The sequence below is a fragment of the Heptranchias perlo genome, chromosome 25, assembly GCF_035084215.1.
Source record: "Heptranchias perlo isolate sHepPer1 chromosome 25, sHepPer1.hap1, whole genome shotgun sequence".
Lineage (NCBI taxonomy): Eukaryota > Metazoa > Chordata > Chondrichthyes > Hexanchiformes > Hexanchidae > Heptranchias > Heptranchias perlo.
The window spans coordinates 41695033-41716058 of NC_090349.1; the positions used below are offsets into that span (position 1 = coordinate 41695033).

General features: G+C 41.5%; 2 protein-coding genes across 11 annotated transcripts in view; one reads left to right on the forward strand and one right to left on the reverse strand.

Annotated features, from left to right (window-relative positions):
• arvcfb (ARVCF delta catenin family member b) overlaps positions 1-16610 on the reverse strand; it is a 268627-nt gene extending 252017 nt beyond the window's left edge. For 3 of the 8 annotated variants that reach the window (XM_068006117.1, XM_068006119.1, XM_068006114.1), the window contains exon 1: positions 15963-16336. The gene's annotated coding sequence lies outside the window, so the exon portion shown is untranslated. Of the gene's footprint in view, positions 1-15962; positions 16337-16359 lie in introns of those variants that run through there. The other 5 variants (XM_068006118.1, XM_068006120.1, XM_068006115.1 and 2 more) reach the window with 4 other exon arrangements.
• A 409-nt stretch (positions 16611-17019) lies between these two features.
• Positions 17020-21026, forward strand: part of tango2 (transport and golgi organization 2 homolog (Drosophila)) — a 110039-nt gene continuing 106032 nt past the window's right edge. Inside the window, exon 1 of one of the 3 annotated variants that reach the window (XM_068006123.1) lies at positions 17020-17121. The gene's annotated coding sequence lies outside the window, so the exon portion shown is untranslated. Of the gene's footprint in view, positions 17122-17188; positions 17307-21026 lie in introns of those variants that run through there. The other 2 variants (XM_068006126.1, XM_068006125.1) reach the window with 2 other exon arrangements.

The following is a 21026-nucleotide window of genomic DNA, read 5'->3' on the forward strand; positions in this document are numbered from 1 at the left end:
TTGATAACCCCATTGCCCTGACTGCACGAAACCCAAACTGTTGATTTTCTTCAACATGGTGCTTCACTTGTAAATTATCCAACACTGTCTGCACACTTTTCAGTGATTAGCTATAGAGTGGGATCAATAAAGACCTGGGAAGTCATCTCTAGTCCATCATCTTCACCAAATACAGTGAGCAATATAGGAGTTTACCAGTGGGCATTGGGAGGAAAGGAAAGGCAGCATCAAGTCAACTGGTGTCCTCACATCATGTCACCTAGAAAGATCAGTTTCACTTCTAAGTCCTAAAGGCAGCACTGCTGAAGCTGAAAGTTTAGTGCTGAAAATTGAAACCAAAAACTAAGCCTTCCCAAGCAAGCCACTGGAGACAGGATCACAATAACGGTGGCCAACACCTACAAAGTCATCAAAAATTAGACCAATCTAACAGTACAGTAAACCTTAGCTGTCAGAATCTCCAACATTTGTTTCTCACAAAGCAATGTGACACTATCCATTCAGGAGCTTTTTTTAAAAAAACATTGAAGGCTGTCTTACACAAAATATTGAAGATTTCAGAGGTACTAAAGATTACAAATGAAATTTGAAGCCTTAAAAGAATCCTTAGGCTATGATTCATTCACACTTTCTGTAAAATGAGGAAAGTCATCAGGAACCAGGTAACTAAGTAAATGGGCGCACAAGAAATTTACATTTATGAAATGAAATAACACCACCTGAACTCCAGGGCGCTTCCCATGTCCTGGACAACCACAGGTGCAGGAAGTGTCATCAGCTGGAGGAGCTGAAGCTCCAGGTTTTGGAGCTTGAGCAGCATATGGCATCACTGCAGTCCATCTACAAGGCTGAGTTTTGTGGATAGCACGTTTCAGCAGGTGCTCACCCCACAGCTCAAGAGAGTCCGGGCAGAGAGGGACTGGGTGACCGTCAGTCAGGCAAGGAGGACTAAGCAGGTACTGCAGGAGTCGCCTGAGGACATCTCACTCTCGAACCAGTATTCAGTTCTGAATACTGGTGGTGGAGAGGGTTCCTCCAGGGAGTGCAGCCAGAGCTAAGACCATAGCACCATGGCTGGCTCAGCAATACAGGGGGTGGGAGAAAGGTCAGGAGAGCAATAGTGATAGGGGATTCTATAGTTCGGGGAGCAGACAGGCATTTCTGCAGCTGCAGACAAGGTTCCAGGATAGTATGTTGCCTCCCTAGTGCCAGGGTCAAGGATGTCACCGAGCGGCTGAAGGACATTCTGGAGGGGAAGGGTGAACAGCCAGAGGTCGTGGTCCATATCGATACCAATGACATAGGTAGAAAGAGGGATGAGGTCCTGCAGGCAGATTTTAAGGAGTTAGGAGAGAGATTAATAAACAGGACCTCAATGGTAGTAATCTCCATATTACTCCCAGTGCCACACACTAGTAAATATAGAAATAGGAGAGTAGAGATGAATGGGGGGCTGGAGAGATGGTGCAGGAGGGAGGGCTTTAGATTCCAGGGGCATTGGGACCGGTTCTGGAGAGGTGAGAAATGTGCAAGCCGGACAGGTTGCACCTCAACAGGGCTGGGACCAATATCCTCGCAGGGAGGTTTGCTATTGGGGAGGGTTTAAACTAGCTTGGCAGGGGGATGGGAACTTGTGTAGATTCAGAAGGGAGAGAAGCAGAGCTGAAAATGGAAGGCAGAAAATTAGTAAGTGAGTTTGGAAGGCAGAGGAAATAAAGGTTAGAAACTAGACAACAAAAGGAGTTTGGCCGTGCTTAATGGTATTTAACTCAATGTAAGGAGTGTAGTGAATAAGGTGGATGAGCTAAGGGCATGGATAGACACGTGGAAGTACGATATCTAAGCTATTACAGAAACACGGCTTAAACAGGGGCAGGAATAGCAGCTCAATGTTCCGAGTTAGAGTTTTCAGATAGAGAGGGGAATGGCAATATTAGTTGAAGAAACAATTACAGCTGTGAGGAGGGATGACATGTTGGAAGGATCAAATGAGGCCAAATGGGTTGAGCTGAAGAACAAAAAAGGGGCAGTCACACTGCTTGGAGTGTACTATAACCCCCCCCCCCACCCCCCACCCCAGTCAGAAGATGATAGAAGAGCAAATATATAGGCAAATTTCAGAGAAGTGCAATAATTAGGACAGTAATAGGGCAGGATTTCAACTATCCTAAAATTAACTGGGATATAATCAGTGCAAAAGGTGTACAGGATTTAGGAGGGCACAGAATTCTTAAATTGCATTCAGGAGAACTTTAGCCAGTACGTAGCAAGCCCAACAAGAGTGGGGGCAGTTCTGGATTTAGTTTTAGGGAACAAAGCTGGGTTGGTGGAAGGAGTATCAGTGGGAGAGCATTTTGGTTGAAGTGATCATAATTCAGTTAGATTTAACAGTTATGGAAAAGGACAAACATAGAACAAGAGTAAAAGTCCGAAATTGGGGAAAGGCCAATTTCACTAAGCTGAGAGGCGATTTCGCAAAAGTGGAATGAAAACAGCTAGTTGAAGATAAATTAGTGCAAGAGCAATGGGAGGCATTCAAGGGGGAATTTAATGGGTTCAGAGTAAACATGTTCCCACAAAGAGGGTGGGACTGCCAAATCTAGAGCGCCCCTTGGATGACAAGGAATATACAGTGTAAGATAAGGCAAAAAAGGTCAGATACCAGAGCTCAATACTATAGAAAGCCTAGGAGTATACTAAGTGCAGGGTGAAATTGAAAAGGAAATTGGGAAAGCAAAGAGCAGGCATGAAAAAGTACTAGCAAGTAAAATTAAAGAAAACCCCAAAATGTTTTATAAATACATCAAGAGCAAGAGGATAACTAAGGAAAGAGTAGGGCCTATTGGAGACCAAAAAGATAACCTATGTGTGGAGGCAGAAGATGTGGGTATGGTTGTTGATGAATACTTTGTCTGTCTTCACAAAAGAGGGAGGTGATGCAGACATTGTAATTAAGGAGGAGTGTGAAATATTGAATGAGATAATCATAATGAGAGCAGAAGTGCGAAGGGGTTCAGCATCTCTGAAAGTAGATAAATCACCAGGCCCAGATGAAATGTATCCTAGGCTGTTAAGAGAAGCAAGGGAGGAAATAGCCAAAGCTCTGACCATTTTCCAATCCTCCCTGGCTACAGGCATGGTGCCAGAGGATTGGAGGACTGCTAATGTTGTACCGTTGTTTAATAAGGGAGAGAGACTGAGTAATTATAGGCCAGTCAGTCTAACCTCGGTGGTGGGCAAATTATTAGAATCAATTCTGAGGGACAGCATAAATGGTCATTTAGAAAGGCATGGGTTAATCAAGGACAGTCAGCATGGATTTATTAAGGGAAGGCCGTGTCTGATTAACTTGATTGAATTTTTTGAGCAGGTCACAAGGAGCGTCGATGAGTGTAACACATTTGATTTAGCGTGCATGGATTTTAGCAAGGCATTTGACAAAGTCCCACATGGCGGGCTGGTCAAAAAATTAAAAGCCCATGGGATCCAAAATTGGCTGTGGCAGGAAGCAAAGGGTAATGGTCGACAGGTGTTTTTGTGACTGAAAGGCTCAGTTTTAGCTTTTTGTGGTATATATTAATGATTTGGAATTGATCAAGAAATTTGCAGATGATACAAAAATTGACTGTGTGGTTGATAGTGAAGAGGATAGCTGTGGACTGCAAGAAGATATCAACGGACTGGTCAGGTGTGCGTAACAGTGGCAAATGGAATTCAACCAGAGAAGTGTGAGGTAATGCATTTGGGGAGGGCAAACAAGCCAAGGGAGTACACAATAAATGGAAGGATACTGACAGGTGTCGAGGAACAAAGGGACCTTGGAGTGCATGTCCACAAATCCCTGCAGGTAGCAGGACAGGTAGATAAGGTGGTTAAAAATGCATATGGGATACTTTCCTTCATTAGCCACAGCATAGAATATAAGAGCAAGGAGGTTATGCTAGAACTGTATAAGATATTGGTAAGGCCACAGCTTGAGTTCTGCATACAGTTCTGGTCACCACATTACAGGAAAGATATGATTGCACAAGAGAGGGTGCAGAGAAGATTTACGAGGATGTTGCCAGGGATGGAGAATTTTAGCTATTGAAAAGATTGGATAGGCTGGGGTTGTTTTCTTTGGAACAGAGGAGGCTGAGGGGAGATTTAATTGAGGTATATAAAATTATGGCAGGACTAGATAGAGTGGACAGGGAGGACCTATTTCTCTTAGAGGGGTCAGTGACCAGGAAGGCATAGATTTCAAGTAATTGGTAGAAGGATTAGAGGGGAGTTGAGGAAATTTTTTTTCCTATCCAGAGAGTGGTGGGGGTCTGGAACTCACTGCCTGAAATGGTGGTAGAGGCAGAAACCCTCAACTCATTTAAAAAGTACTTGGATGTGCACTTGAAGTTCCGGACCTACAGGGCTACGGACCAAGTGCTGGAAAGTGGGATCAAGCTGTCTCGCTCTTTTTCGGCCGGCATGGACACAATGGCTTCCTTCTGTGCCATAACTTTCTATGATTCTATGATCCTCAAGGCACCCCAAAAAAACTTCCCAGTGAATTGCTTTAAGTGCAGTCACATCTGCTGTGAAAGCAAATACAGCAGCCAATTTTGCACACAGCAAGGTCCCATAAACAGCAAATGAGATGCATGACCAGTTAAAACACATAGGTGCAACAGGAAAAATCCAGCGGTGACTTCGAGTGGAGTCATCACATTTTGTCGAGTCCAAAACTGGACAAGGAGAAAAACTGGAGCTGGGCAAGAGGTGCTCAAATTCTGATGTTCGATTGAGAAACTAAAATCAGAATCTCCACTTTATAAATGACAAGTTGGAAAAAAAAAGACTGGTTTTGACAGCTGGTTTCTAGATTACAGTTTGGAAAAGTTTACAGAAGGCCCATACAAAAAATAACAATGTCCAATACAAAACTAAACCATCAGCAATCCTGATTTTCATTCTAATAGCTGGAGGAACATCTTCCTATTCAACAAAGAAAACCCCAAATTTTCAAAACTCAACTGCTGAAATATAGCATCTTCAAGCTTAGTCACAATTCTAACAGATCATGCCTTTCTGTACTTTGGCAGCTTATTTCATTTTGTTTGTAAACAATTGGGAATCAATTTTAATAGTTGATTAAAAATACAAGTTATTAATTATAATGCAACACAAATCATTGAGGAGCACAGTCTTCGACTGGCAAAAGGGTCGAGATGGAAGCATTTACACTGACTACACGTTGCCATAGACGAAATATCATAGTGTCAACTAAGCTATTTAGGTGAATAATTAACAAATTAGCAATGGTCAAGGCAAGAATGGGACTGCTGACTGTAAACTCACATACTTCATTGAAAATTATCCTACATATCCTGAAGAAATGGCTGCGACAGAAGGAGAAAAAAATGTTGCCTTTTCAAAACTAGGCACTTTAATGTAACACATGCTGCAAAGAAAAAGCAGATTGCATTCTATTAACAATTTCCACCCATCAAAGTGCAAACAAATAATTTATACCTGGTGCCAATTTTGCAGCAAATATTTATTTTTGCAAATAAATATGCATAAGTCAATCTCCCATGGCAAGTAGAAACCAAGTGCAGTTTTCAGTTGAAGCAGGGTTATAAGTTGGGGATAATTGGACCGGGGATAGATATGATATATTTCAGTTCCCACTTTGAAGTCACACAGTCTGCCCTTGTTTTTATGCTTCCATTACAAATTTGGGTATCCACAACAATAATAAAATTTGGTTATGTAAACTTGTCACACTGTAATTACAGCCTTCTGCCCACTGCGGCATTGCAAGACTTCCACTGGAAGCAGGGTGCAATTCATGTGACAAGTTTTCATAGGTTGTTTCCACTATAAATAGACAAAAAGGAATTTATAATAGAAAATATTCACAGGAAATGTGCACAGATGCAAGATTTTATAAGAAAGAATTTGCATTTATATAGCTCCTTTCACGACCTCAGGCAGTCCTAAAAGCATTTTACAGCCAATGAAGCATAGTCATGGTTGTAATGTAGGAAACACACACACACAGACTGTGATGGTCTAAATACACAGGGGCCAGCTTACCAACTGTTTGGAGGCTAAATTTCTAAAATTAGGCAGCCAGCTGGTTACACTCATTTTAAAACATTGCACACATTATTCACACATTAGCAAATCTTTCTTCACATTAAAAATTGCTAAATGTCAAGATTGGAACAGACTGTTGATGTCACAGTAATGGAACTTAAACATCTACACGGTAACACGTGTGGCACAAGGTTATGTAGGAAAATGATCCGTGCCTTTACAAGCACAGAGAACTGCAGGACCAAATAACCTCACTGACGATCAGGCAATTTAAAATAAATGCTTCATTTTCAGTCACCTGGATGTCTGTCATTCACAAAAGCCTATCACCATGCTCAAGAGTCTCCAAATCAAGCTACTGAGAAAACCACACAGGCAGAGGTTTTGTTTGCATCTCTCTGCAGGGACACACCCCAGTTACCCAAATTCAAGAGCTTTGATGCAGGTTGGCAGAACCAAGATTTCGGATCAGTCAAGAGTACTGCTGTAGTTCAACCAGCTAAAATCATACAGCTTACCAGCACCAGGTCACTATGTCAAGGCAATGGTTTGCAGGATCGTCTGGAGCCGGGTGGAAAAATCCCAGGTTCCATTAGTCAGTTTCCTGGAGTACAACAAACCTACCTAGTTCAGCTACCAAATTAATTAGCCTACCACGGTGGGATGACATGGTTTATGAAATTCTATCACTGGATGTTTAACCTTTTTTAAACTACAAAGAAACCCTGCTCACCTTTCCCCCTTCACTCAAAAGGAAGGGGGTCACTAGTTGGTCATTAAACACAACTGACAACCATGGGTTTGAGCCCTCACGAAGTGAAAATATGTACCAGGAGCTGCTCACGAGAATTGTTTTGGACACAAGCAGCCCAGTGAGCAACACAATCCATCACAAAATGCATGCATTCCCACCATCTTCCTCACCCAGGATATGGACACACGGTATTGCCACACCAGCCAAAAGGAAGCCCTTCTGTTGCTCAGCTATGAGTTCTGAACCACAAAGGAGACCTGTTTGGATCCAAATGCTCTTCATCTTGTCTCAATCCTGCAGATGGTTCCTTACTCTGACCAGTTGACGCACCACAATTAAATATAATTGTTCTTCTAGATCTTGAGAATGCCTCATGATTTGTTGATTGTAAACAATTTTACAACACCAAGTTAAAGTCCAACAATTTTTATTTGAAATCTACAAGCTTTCTACAAACATTTACCTGACGAAGGAGGAAGCCTCCGAAAGCTTGTAGATTTCAAATAAAAATTGTTGGACTATGACTTGGTGTTGTAAAATTGTTTACAATTGTCAACCCCAGTCCATCACCGGCATCTCCACATCATGATTTGTTGGACAGCATCAGACTTGATCACTAACTGGCACTAGACCAATAAAATTTATCTCCTTGTAAAAACAGAAAAAACTCAATCAGGAAGCCCACAAGCAAAGCTAACTAGAAAATTCACAAATTACAAAAATGTAATAATGGATAGATCCACCCAATAAAAAGGTTAGATTTAACCCAAAACTTATCAGGGTGCATTCAGTTTACATTTGTTCATTTGAAAAAAAAAAATCACTAGAGCTTCCCCATACAAATGTCTCAAGTTTCAGTACACATTAAAATCTACCTTTATCAGTCATGGATAAAATTTGATTTTCAAATTTGGATGATAATCCTCCTGCACTACTTAAACTAAATTGCTTCACACTATGTCAAGCAACACCACTGACCAACAGTGGTAGGACAAGTTTCTGCCCACGATTTCCCCTTCCCTTCCCACGTCGAATAATCCCCAAGTTTCCCATCTCTGTAGTGCTGCAATAGGCAAGTACTAAGTGGAAGTGACATGGGAAGCTAGCGAGGAAATTCGAGGCTAGCTCTGAACAGCTGGTTTCAGAGTGGTACGGTCAGAAGCAAATGATCAAGTTACCCAGGCTTTTGGCCAAAAATTCGGCATGGCATAGGTAAAGACTGAAAAGGAATAGGGGGGAAAAAAGTATCTGAGAGAAAATATCACCTTCAACAAAAAATAGTTATGTAGAGGCTTTAATAGAAGTTCTCAATATATATCACTGTAAATGTCTTTTATAAATTAAGTTAGTGCTGCATAAATGAATGGGCACTTGGGTATCACTTCAACTTATTATCTTGTATAAGGGGAAGGGAATGGCCAATGTTCAGAGACAATTAATGAAAAAAACCATTAGCAAGGAATCCCATTCTGAATTCACTACATGATATAAAAATTACTGTACCTATAGATGACTTCTATTCAATGGTTGTGAAGCGATGACAAGGCCACAAAGAACATTTATTTACATAGTATTAGCACTACACCCTCAGGGTGACCAAAAGCAGTTCCAATGAATTACTTTTGGAGTGCAGCCAGCAAAACATTACCAACTAAACCAAGCCGACACCGGTATCCTAACAAACAAGTGATGGAAATGCTCAGCAAGTCAGCCAGCATTTGCTGAGAACAGACAAGTTAATGTTCCAGATGTGGACCCTCTGACAAAGGGTTTACACCTGAAACGTTAACTTGCCTATTCTCTCCACAGATCCTGATTGAGTATTTCCACCAATTAATATTTTTGTTTCAGATTTCCAGCATCTGTCGTTTAAGCTTTTTTTTTTGTTTACCAGTAACTTAATCTTGGGGTGCAGACAAACTTCAACTTAAACTGTTTGTAACCATTATGTTGCAATTATTCTCAAAATGTTTTTTAAAATTCATTTTCAATGAAGATTTTAATTTATTTTGGTTCTTTTCTCCTCCCTCCCTCTCCTCCACAGCAGTATTCATGCAAACGATGTTTCCAGTGCCAGAGTTGAAAATATATTACATGACCTTTTCCACAGCACGATGAGTGATCATGACATTACAATAGCTCACCCCTCTGTAAATTACAAGACATTCATTCAATTGAGGGATGCGCCTGTTGTCAAACTCATGTAATTTCCTGAACCCCCAAAAGTGGATTAGCCCTGTAAGTCTTAGTGTTTAACAGTGGATTGTAGTCATGATGCACAACAGGTTTTTGTTCATTTTTCCCCACATTGACAGAAGATTATTGCTTTCAGCTGAATTATTTTCCTTTTTTTAAAAAGGAAAATAGTTCAGGTAGCACCTGGCAGTTCTGTGCAGTATTGTCAGGTTACTTTGGATCAGAAATCAGGATGAAATTTGCACAACATTAAATATTTATTCAATGAATGGTTTGAAGTAGGGGTTCAACTCCAGTCTGAACAACTTAACTAGACAACAAAATAGCTCACTAGGAGTTTATGCACATGGCAAACCCAAGCTGTGAGTAACTCAAGCTCAGTCACTTACAATAACTATAAGCATTTAGAAGCCATAAAGAAGCAAACTCAGTTATCAAAAGGTCCATGAACTTGGAGAAACAAGCACTACATCTGAACTGGTTCGAATAGAAGGACTCCACCAGAAGTCCACCGGACTTCAAGGGTTAAGTTACGAGGAGAGATTACACAAATTGGGGTTGTATTCTTGAGTTTAGAAAGTTAAGGGGTGATCTGATCGAAGTTTATAAGATATTAAGGGGAACGGATAGGGTGGATAGAGAGAAACTATTTCCGCTGGTTGGGGATTTTAGGAGGAGGGGCACAGTCTAAAAATTAGAGCCAGACCTTTCAGGAGCGAGATTAGAAAACATTTCTACACACAAAGGAAGGTAGAAGTTTGGAACTCTCTTCCGCAAACGGCAATTGATACTAGCTCAATTGCTAAATTTAAATCTGAGATAGATAGCTTTTTGGCAACCAAAGGTATTAAGGGATATGGGCCAAAGGCAGGTATATGGAGTTAGATTACAGATCAGCCATGATCTTATCAAATGGCAGAGCAGGCTCGAGGGGCTGAACAGCCTACTCCTGTTCCGAAATTCCTATGTTCCTGGAAACACTTAGGTATTTCCAGGTTTTATTTCATACATCCAACCATCACGGTTTTGCTTTTACAGTCAGTAATGAGTACTTTGTATTAAAATTCCCAACTAAACTAATAATGTTAAAACTAGAAAATACTCATTACAAACCTGGCATTACCATCGCCGAATCCCCCATCAATATCCTGGGGGTCACCATTGACCAGAAACTTAACTGGACCAGCCATATAAATACTGTGGCTACAAGAGCAGGTCAGAGGCTGGGTATTCTGTGGCGAGTGACTCACCTCCTGACTCCCCAAAGCCTTTCCACCATCTACAAGGCACAAGGCAGGAGTGTGATTGAATACTCCCCACTTGCCTGGATGAGTGCAGCTCCAACATCACTCAAGAAGCTTGACACCATCCAGGACAAAGCAGCCCGCTTGATTGGCACCCCATCCACCACCCTAAACATTCACTCCCTTCACCACCGGCACACGGTGGCTGCAGTGTGTACCATCCACAGGATGCACTGCAGCACCTCCCAAACCCACGATCTCTACCACCTAGAAAGACAAGGGCAGCAGGTACATGGGAACACCACCTGCACGTTCCCCTCCAAGTCACACACCATCCTGACTTGGAAATATATCGCCGATCCTTCATCGTCGCTGGGTCAAAATCCTGGAACTCCCTTCCTAACAGCATTGTGGGAGAACCTTCACCAGACGGACTGCAGCGGTTCAAGATGGCAGCTCACCACCACTTCTCAAGGGCAATATATGCTGGCCACCAGCGATGCTCACATCCCATGAACAAATAAAAAAAACTGCCAATTAAAATCACAATTCCAAAGCACTACACAGTGGAGCACTGGCTAAGAGATTTGAGGATTAACTGCAAAAGTTTCTGTGGACCCTGGATTCTAATAGTTAAGCACTGAATGAGTGGAACACATTAAGGCCTGGACAGAACACTACTTCAATCCTGGCTTATATTGGGTCAATGGAAATCTCTCTTTATCCCAACGGATGTAACTCCCATTTTCATTATTTTTGGCAAAAGGGTATAGTTATTAAGTGTTATACCACCATGAAGATGGAACATTTCAGCCTTTTCCTGAGCACCCAAGACTCTACTTTAGCACCTTTTTACCTCCATTATTCTCATCATTTCTATCTGCATTCCTCAGTTAGTCTCTCGATTGCTTCTGATGTTTTCTTTTAGTCCAGTAATCTTTCCCAACTCAACACCTCTGAACAGCTTTGCTCATATAATGCGTACTCAACAACAAAATCCTTATCAACATGGTAGACACAGCACATAGCAACACTGATTGTGATGGGAGGCAGCTAAGAAATCTTCATCACAGCAACGACTTCCCATTAAAACATAGCAGCTTCCTGCCAAGCAGTGAACATGCAGTATTGCAGACCCACCCAAAAAAAGGTCTTGTGCCAAATCTGGGAATCGGAATATAAAAGATCAAGTGAGGTTGTGAGCCCAAGCAGAAGCACGAGGACTATTCAAGAAGTTAGGCAAATCAGGGCTGCACAGGACTTGTATATGGTTCCAATGGATCCACATTTATGCTCCAAGTTGAGATTCTCCCACCCCACCCCCCAATGTGAGAGTCACTTGTGCCTGAAGATGTGTTTGGGCGTGGCAGCATAGGATCATACTAGAGATCCTCCATAGTAATTCCTAACAACAGCTTTCATTAGTGAGGTGGTAATAGCAGAAAGAAGTCACACTCCCATAAAGAGGGAGAAAATGCACACCAACCTGGGCCACTCACGCCACCCACCTAGCAAACACATGTTCAATGAGGAACTGATGCATGGGCTACCATTTACTCGGAAACATTCTACCAGTCTAAGTCTAGGACAAATAGGACCCATGGTGTAACAGATTAAATTGTCACCTCGTCACATTTCAGTCCTTAAAACTTAAAAAGTAGATATCATATCTAAGTTACTAAGTTCAGGTAAACACCAACACTTTCCCTAAAACATTAGGGAAAATGTCAAAAGGTCACTTCAAAGTGACACTAGATATTAAAAGCAAATAAACATATACTTCCATTTGTCTTTACAAACCAAGAGGTTACTCTATTATTCTAATGCTGCATATTAAACACTGACATAACTAGTGACAACTATTATTCAAGCATGGTTTAAACAAAGGCCAACTTACAGCCCAGCAGGAATCGGATATTCCTAGCTAACATTACTCAAGCAACACCATCAAAACAGATTAAATGATCTCATCTTATTGCTGCTTGTTGTACCTGGCTGTCACGTTTGCCTACATAACAAGAGTGATCACACTCATAGGCTATGAGACACTCTGGGAAGTCTGAAGGATGTGAAATGTGCTGTAAAAATTAAAGCTCATTCTCTTTACAATTTTCAAGCTTTTATAACTCAAGCTTCATGATATTTTGGATGAAATGTATCCCAGGCTGTTAAGAAAAGCAAGGGAGAAAATAGCTGAGGCTCTGACCATCATTTTCCAATCTTCTCTGGCTACAGGCATAGTGCCTGAGGACTGCGAACATTGTACCGTTGTTTAAAAAGGGAGAAAGGGATAGACCGAGTAATTACAAGCCAGTCAGCCTAACCTACCGGTGGTGGGCAAGTTATTACAAAAAATTCTGAAGGACAGTATTACTCGTCATTTAGAAAGGCACAGATTAATCAAGGACAGTGAGCATGGATTTGTTAGGAGAAGGTCGTGTCTGACTAACCTGATTGCATTTTTTTGAGGAGGGTAGCACGTTTGATGTAGTCTACCAAGTCTTCTGACCAGTCTGCCATGTGGGACCTTGTCAAATGTCCATGGGATCCAAGAGAAAGTGGCAAGTTAGATCCAAAATTGGCTCAGTGGCAGGAAGCAAAGGGGAAGGGCAACAGGTGTTTTTGTGACTGGAAGGCTGTTTCCAGGGGAGTTCCACAGGGCTCAGTACTAGGTCCCTTGCTTTTTGTGGTATATATTAAGGATTTCAACTTAAATGTACAGAGCATCATTAAGAAGTTGACAGACGATATAAAAATTGGCCTTGCAGTTGATAGTAGGGCAGAAAGCTGCGAACTGCAGAAAGATATCAACGGACTGGTCCGGTGGGCAGAAAAGTGGCAAGTGGAATTCAATCTGGAGATGTGAGAGGTAATACATTTGAAGAGGACAAACAAGGCAAGGAAATATACAATAAATGGGAGGATACCGAGAGGTGTTGAGGAAGTGAAGGACCTTGGAGTGCATGTCCGCAGATCCATGAAGATAGCAGGACGGGTAGATAAGGTGGTCAAATCGACATATGGGATACTTTTCTTTATTAGCCAAGGCATAGAATATAACAGTAGGATTATGCTGGAACTGTATAAAACACTCGTTCGGCCAAAGCTAGAGTACTGAGTACAGTTCTGGTCACCACATCACAGGAAGGATATGATTGCACTAGAGAGGATACAGAGGAGATTTACAAGGATGTTGCCAGGACTGGAGAATTTTAGCCATGAGGAAAGATTGGATAGGCTGGAGTTTTTTTTCCTTTGGAACAGAGGAGACTGAGGGAAGATTTAATTGAGGTGCATAACATTATGAGGGGCCTAGGTAGAGTGGATAGGAAGGACCTAGTTCCCTTAGCAGAGGTGTTAATAACGAGGGAGCACAGATTTGAAGTAATTGGTAAAAGGATTAGAGAGGAGTTGGGAAGAGTTTTTTTCACCCAGAGGTCTGGAACTCACTGCCTGAAAGGGTGGTATAGGCAGAAACCCTTACCGCATTTACTAAGTACTTAGATAGGCGCTTGAAGTGCCGTAACCTACAAGGCTACAGATCAAGAGCTGGAAAGTAGGATTAGGCTGGATGACTCTTTTTCGACCGGATGGGCCAAATGGCCTCCATTTGTGCCCTAAATTTCTATGATTCATCACCTGGTCTGAACTTACTTTTTTCAACCTTCGTCAAGTGCCCTGCACAATAATCCTAAAGTTTTCATCTTGGCTTCTCAAAAAAAGAGATGTACGCTGCATTTGTGTATCAAGATACTCAGTCCCAGAGCCAAGACTAGGAAAGTTTTAAATCACAGTTACCCCCCCACCCCCCACTCCAGTCTTTACTGAAAAGGCTCAAGACTTGTAGATAATTGAGTAAAGGGTAAAAGGGCCATTTTAGCCAGCTGAACCTACAGAAGCATGTCCTTTTCTCGAAGAGCATTGGTGCCACAATTGCATTTATTTAACTCATTTTTAGAAGTTAGCTCCTGGGTTAAGTAACAGGACAACACACCCACAAAAACATCCAATATTTACGCTCATCTTCTCCAGTGATGCAACAGCTCCTTGCTAAGGATTTAAGATTTTTTTCATATTGCTCCTAATTAAACTGTTACCATTTAACACCAACAGATGTACAGAAATATACAACCAGCTCTGTCATAAACTGAATCCAACAACAACTTGCATTTATATAGCACCTCTAACATAGGAAAACATCCCAAGGCACTTTACAGGAGCGTTACCAGACAAATCTTTACTCAGTGGTTAGAATGTGGAACTGGCTACTACATACAGTAATTGAGGCAATAGCATAGATGTATTTAAGTAAGTACCGTGAGGGAGAAGGCTGATAGCAGGCTCGTGTGCAGCATAAACACCGACATAGACCAGTCGAGCCGAATGGCCGGTATCTGCTGTAAATTCTATGTAATTCTGTCTAGAATTTGACACCGAGCCATACGAGGTATTAGGACAGGTGAGGTAGGTTCTAAATCCAAAAATAAATTGCATGGCTCCATTCACTTTCCATATGCGAGACCGCTAAACTCTGAACCGTTTCCTACACTGCTTTTAACAATTTCCTATACATATCCGTTCTACGATAAGACTGAACATTCCATCTCTTCAAGGCTGCAACGTGTCCACCTGTCACGATCAGTAAAACATCAATTGTCACTCCACCAAAAACACTACATGGCAACAGTAGCAGAGGCGGAGTCCGCTTTTCATTGAATGCTGTGAACAGTTTGAAAGCACTACGGTTCACTAATGTACAACCAGATTTCCTCTAGAATAAAACATTTGGACAACAAAAACTGAACGGTTTGCAGTATCTTCCGGAAAAAAAACATTTTGATCAATTCCATTAGACGCGACAGAAAGGAATTTTAAAAACTTCACAACTGTATAAAAAAAATGCTCAGCATTGCAATCGTGTTAACTGAATTAAAACTCAACTTAATTCTCCACCAAAATTAAAACTTGTTATTAAATGTGAAGTGTTTCGATAAACAGAAAAATCATACACAATATAACTTGGAAAGAGAACATAAACACGACAGGATGCTAGTCTACCAGATAATAAAAAATGTCACCCACGGTCCCCAGCTGTTCCGCTTGTTCTGTCTTTTACACTGTAACGAAGATGGTCTAATGTTGCTATACAGGCATGGTATCGAATTAGAAATCAGATTGCTACCGAAGCTGAACAAATAAGCAAATTTTGCTATTAAAAAACAAACTCCAATAGCTGATGCTACTTGATTCTATTCTAGAGAACCCAATCCCAACATTTCGCAGCATTGTTTTTGCCTTGTAGGTTTCCAAAATGTTACTCAAGCCAAATACAGTTGAAATAGATTTCCAAAATACACCAACACATACAGGCAGTACAAGGAACATATCTGCAAACAGTGTCAAGTTTAACAGTGCTTAGATTCAGCCCCCTTGGGCCGAAATAGATTGCAGTCTCACATTCATTAGCTGGTTCTTTTTTTTCCCCATCCCTATTTCTACTCTTAGAAAAATAAAAGGCAAAAATAGGAATCTATTACTAGGTAGTTGGGTATCATTCCAATGCACAAAAAAAAAAGTTTGAGGCTTTCATCCCAAAATGCAAACACAAATGTTCGAGACTCAGGATTCCCATCTTGGAAAATCCTCTCTCGAAAAAAAGCAGCGCTTTGGTTATTTAATCCATTCCATACCTCAAATGTGTTATCCCAGTTTCAGAAAGAGGATTTGTTCCTCTTTCCTCCTCGAAAAGGCGGCTTCACTCGCGGTCCCAGACAGATTAATTACAGCACCTTTTGTTAAGTTGTGTGCACTGTGCCGGACCTCTCCTCCCAAACCCGCTCCTTTCACCACAGCAACAGCAGAGCGGTTACGGCCTCTTCTTTTTTATTGTTGCGTTCGGCCTCACTTAACGGCGTTTTAAAAGAAAGGGGGAAACGGAGCGTGAAAGAAAAACCTTCCACTGGGTTGTTAATATTTTTTTTTCTTCCCTGTTTTCATCAAATGGAAAACACACTCAAATAAAATATTTTTTCTGAGGATTTATCTGCGGGTTTTTCCCCTCCTCCCACCTCCCCTTTTAAAACAAACCTGCTGTAGAGTTTCCCCCCTCAGGCGACTTCTCCGCGGATTAACGTACCTGAAGGAAAAAGGAGCGGGGGTGGGGTGGGGGGAGGGCTCGATCTGAAGTAAAATTCAATGAGGGGAGGGGACCAGGGGGGGGGTGGGGGAAACCTCGAGGAAATTGAAAAGGGAACGAGCGGCTGGCTGCAAATCTCAGCCAGTGAGACGGCGGCTGCCTCTCCCTCCTCCTGTGGCTGGGAACGGCCAAACCGCCGCTTTCATCGCACGACGACGCCGCCTCAAATCCCGCCCCCCGACCGCAGCACCCCGCCAAATAACAAATCGGCTGCAGATGAGTGACATCGGCTTCACCCAATCGGCAATCAGTCTGCTATGATTGACATCACAAATAACGAATCACCGATCGTCGAAGGCGGTCGCGGGCGAAAGATTGACGTGCGAATTGAGCAATCAGAGCTAGCCAACCGAATTAGTGTTGATTGGCCAATCAGAACGAGTGATAGATTTGCGCCCGAATACTTCCCCGCCTTCCCAAAAATTAACCAATCAAAATATGGCAGTTGGTTTGAATGACGTGAATATTAACCAATAGAAAAAAAGGTGATGGATAAAAGTTATCCAATCATGGTAAGAGAAGGGCGGTAGTTTAGTCGTCAGTGGAAAATCTCTGCGCCAATAGGATTGATCGTTATTGGAGGGACTGCAGTAAGAGAGGAATTGTTTGTGAGATTTATGGAGAAGTTGAACGGCCAAGTATCCAAGGAAACAGTATGTAATTTTTTATATTGTTTTATCAGTTATTAATATCTTGTAATTACAAGGCTCGCAGGTTGCGGCTGGGTTTTGCTGAAATTACCGCAATAAATAGGATACCACCAATTTATCTTCAGAGGGCCCAGGATCACCTCCCTATCCCCAATTTTGGTATTTTACACGTTATACAACATGAAGAGGTGAGGAGATTATTTCCTGGATTTCGATAATATCTAGGGTTCAAAACACAGGTTTGGTGAATTGCAATGTTACCTCAACCCCCTTTTTTTGTTGTTTACACTTCACTTTTGTAAAGGTGGCAGATGGTCAGAGAGGCGGCAGAAGTGTTTGGTTGCATCTGCAGACAACCCTGTTAATCCTTCAGATTGAAAGAAATTTGGACACATGACTGGCGCAGCTTTCCCCTTTCACCCACATTTGTGTTATAATGCCGAGTATGGATTCTTCTAACTTAGAGAAATTCTCTCTCTTTATGTCAACCTTGCCTGACTGTACAATTTGCAAGTGTTTCTTTTTGTTTTCTCTGTCTGTAAATCAAGAGACAACTATGGAGGGAAGGCTATCCCAGCATTCATAGCAGTCATGCAAGCTTTCTATCAATTCTAGTTTCATACAGAACAAGCGATTAACTTTTTAACAAGAGATATTCCAGTACTTACTGACACACTTGTATCTGCCTTGGGGTTGAAATCAAAATTTTCTGTGTGAATCTCCTGTTAAATGAGGAAGAGTTGTGGGGTCTGATTTTTATCCAGGCAATCATACTATTAATAGCAGGTTATTCAAAGAATTACGATTTCAGTTTTGTGTCGGCTGTTTGTGTTTCAGAGTTAACATATTAGATGTTGGGAAAATTTATGTTGCAATGAATGTAATAAGTACTGCACTACAAACTTGCAATATGGTTTTTATGTGGCTCTCCTATTTTTTTTCATAATCTTCCAATAAAGTTTATAACTATTATAGCAGCGGATGCAATTGGATGATGTAATTATCTAACATTCCATTACCTTGCATGTGTGCAATGGCTCTTTACATGAAAAAGATACAAAATCCCAGAATGTACAAAACATTATAATGTGCGCTTTCACCAGTAATATATCATAACATGAGTAGAGTCAGACGACAATTTGCTTTATGTGAAAGTGAAGTAGTCCAGTCCGAAACTAGGGTCCTAAATCTAAACAAAGGAAACTACGAAGGTATGAGGAGTGAGTTGGTTATGATAGATTGGGAAGCTTCATTAAAAGGCATGTCAGTGGATAGGCAATGGCTAACATTTAAGGAACGAATGCATGAATTGCAACAAGTATACATTCCTTTCTGGTGCAAAAACACAAAAGGAAATGCGGGCCAACCATGGTTAACAAAAGAAATTAAGGATCGTATTAGATCCAAAGAGGAGTCATATAAAGTTGCCAGAAAAAGTAGCAAGCCTGAGGATTGGGAGCAGTTTAGAATTCAGCAAAAAAGGACCAAGAGATTGGGGATCTCATTGAAACATATAAAATTCTGACAGGGCGAGACAGACTGGATGCGGGGAGGATGTTTCCCCTGGTTGGGGGGTCCAGAACGAGGGGGGTCACAGTCTCAGGATATGGGGTAGGACATTTAGGACTGAGATGAGGAAAAATTTCTTTGCTCACAGGGTGATGAACCTGTGGAATTCTCTACCACAGAAGGCTGTGGAGGCCAAGTCACTGAATATATTTAAGAAGGAGCTAGATAGATTTCTTGATACAAAAGGCATCAAGGGGTATGGGGAGAGAGCGGGAATATGGTATTGAGATAGAGGATCAGCCATGATCATATTGTAAACAATTTTACAACACCAAGTTATAGTCCAGCAATTTTATTTAAAATTTAATGGTAAAATTGCTGGACTATAACTTGGTGTTGTAAAATTGTTTACAATTGTCAACCCCAGTCCATCACCGGCATCTCCACATCATGATCATATTGAATGGCAGAGCAGGCTTGAAGGGCCAAATGGCCGACTCGTGCTCCTATTTTCTATGTTTATCATTGATATGGTCTGTGATTTTATGCCATATCATTAGCATCCAACAAAAGCACTGCAGTGATCTTGCCCAACATTGTAACATTACGATCTAAAATTAGCAGTATGCCATTACATTGATTCCTCTCGATGTAAATCTAGTCGTGTGATTGTTTAAGGTGCAGTATTATGTTAAAATGACTGAGGAAACATGTCTTTAGAATACAGCATATGCTTTGGTCAGAACAGTTTTTTTTAGTTACTTCTGTATTTCTGTCGATAATTTTAAGCAAAAATTTATAAAAGCTGTGGTGATTACCGTTTATATTGGCTTCTAGAACTATAGCAGTTTCTTGTAAATCTTGTGTGTGTCGTGATGCACCTTGTAAACAGTCATATTATTGATGCAGGTAAGGAGCAATGGTCATATTTTCAGTACTTGTATTGCATGCTGGCTGATCAACCATGGTGTTCCTCTAAGGTGACCTAGGATGTAGTGTTCAGATACGAGGGTACCTCATTGAATCCCAGGGATCAGTCTGGTGAACCTTTGCTGCACTTCCTCTAAGGCAAGTATATCCTTTCTTAGGTAAGGAGACCAAAACTGCACACAATACTCTCGATGTGGTCTCACCAAGGCTCTATATAACTGCAGTAAGATATCCTTGCTCCTATACTCAAATCCTCTTGCAATGAAGACCAACATACCATTTGCCTTCCTAACTGCTTGCTGCACCTGCATGTTTGCTTTCAGTGACTGGTGTACAAAGACACCCAGGCCCCTTTGTACATCAACATTCCCCAGGCACTCCCTATAGGAAGTGATTTAAATAGTCATTTTGTGAGGTCAATTAGAGGCTAATTGTTGAAGGTTTCTGTAGTTTGGCAGCTGCTAGTAACTTTGTGGTTCCTGCCCTTGCATACAAACAAGGTCAGAAAAACCTAGTATGGAATGACTGGCTTTCTTTTTTTTTAAATTAAAAACTTTTGCATATGTTATAAAGTGTAAATAGACAAAACATTTTTGCATATACTGGTGAATCTCTGGCATTGCCCATGGTTAATTAACAGCAGCAACAACTTATCTTTATATTGTACCTTCAACATAGAGGGGCGAAGAAAAAATAATGAATAAAAGGAATATAAGAGCAGATGCAGAGCCATGGTGTGGGTTAGGAGAGGTGACCAAAAGCTTGATCGAAAAGGAAGGCTTTTAAAGGTGCAGACAGAAGGACTTCCAGGGAGTCGGGCCGTGAGGCAAATGGAGGGCAGGATGTGCATAAGGTCAGAGTCATAAGGATTTAAGCTGGAGGAGGTTGTAGAAATAGCATGGGGCAAAACCATGAAAAGATTTCAAGTTGAAGACAAGGATTTTAAATTTAACATTTTCCGTTACAGGGAGCAATAATAGATCACTGAGGACAGGATTGATGGACGAACAGGACTTGGTGGACTGCTCAGTTTTGAAGTTTATGGAGGATGGGGAATGGGAGGCCAGCGAGGAGCACACTGGGGAAATAAATCTGGTTCTAACAAAAGCAGATATAGGCAGCGTTGCACAAGTGGGAGTAACCAGTCTTAATGATGGCTAGGACGTGAAGTCGAAGCTCAACTCAGGATCCAACAGGACCCTAAAGTTTCACATGGTGTGGTCCAGCCTGAGCAAGTGTCTTGGGGGGAGTTGGAGGAAATTTTGACTCATCCAACAAAAACAACAGCTTGCATTTATATAGTGACTTTCAACGTAGTAAAATGTCCCATGGTGATTCACAGGAACGTTATCGAGCAAAATTTGACGCTGAGCCACATGATACATTAGGACAAGGGTCAAAGAGGTAGGTTTTAAGGAGCATCTTAAAGGAGGAGAGAAAGGTAGTGAGGCGGTTTAGGGAGGGAATTC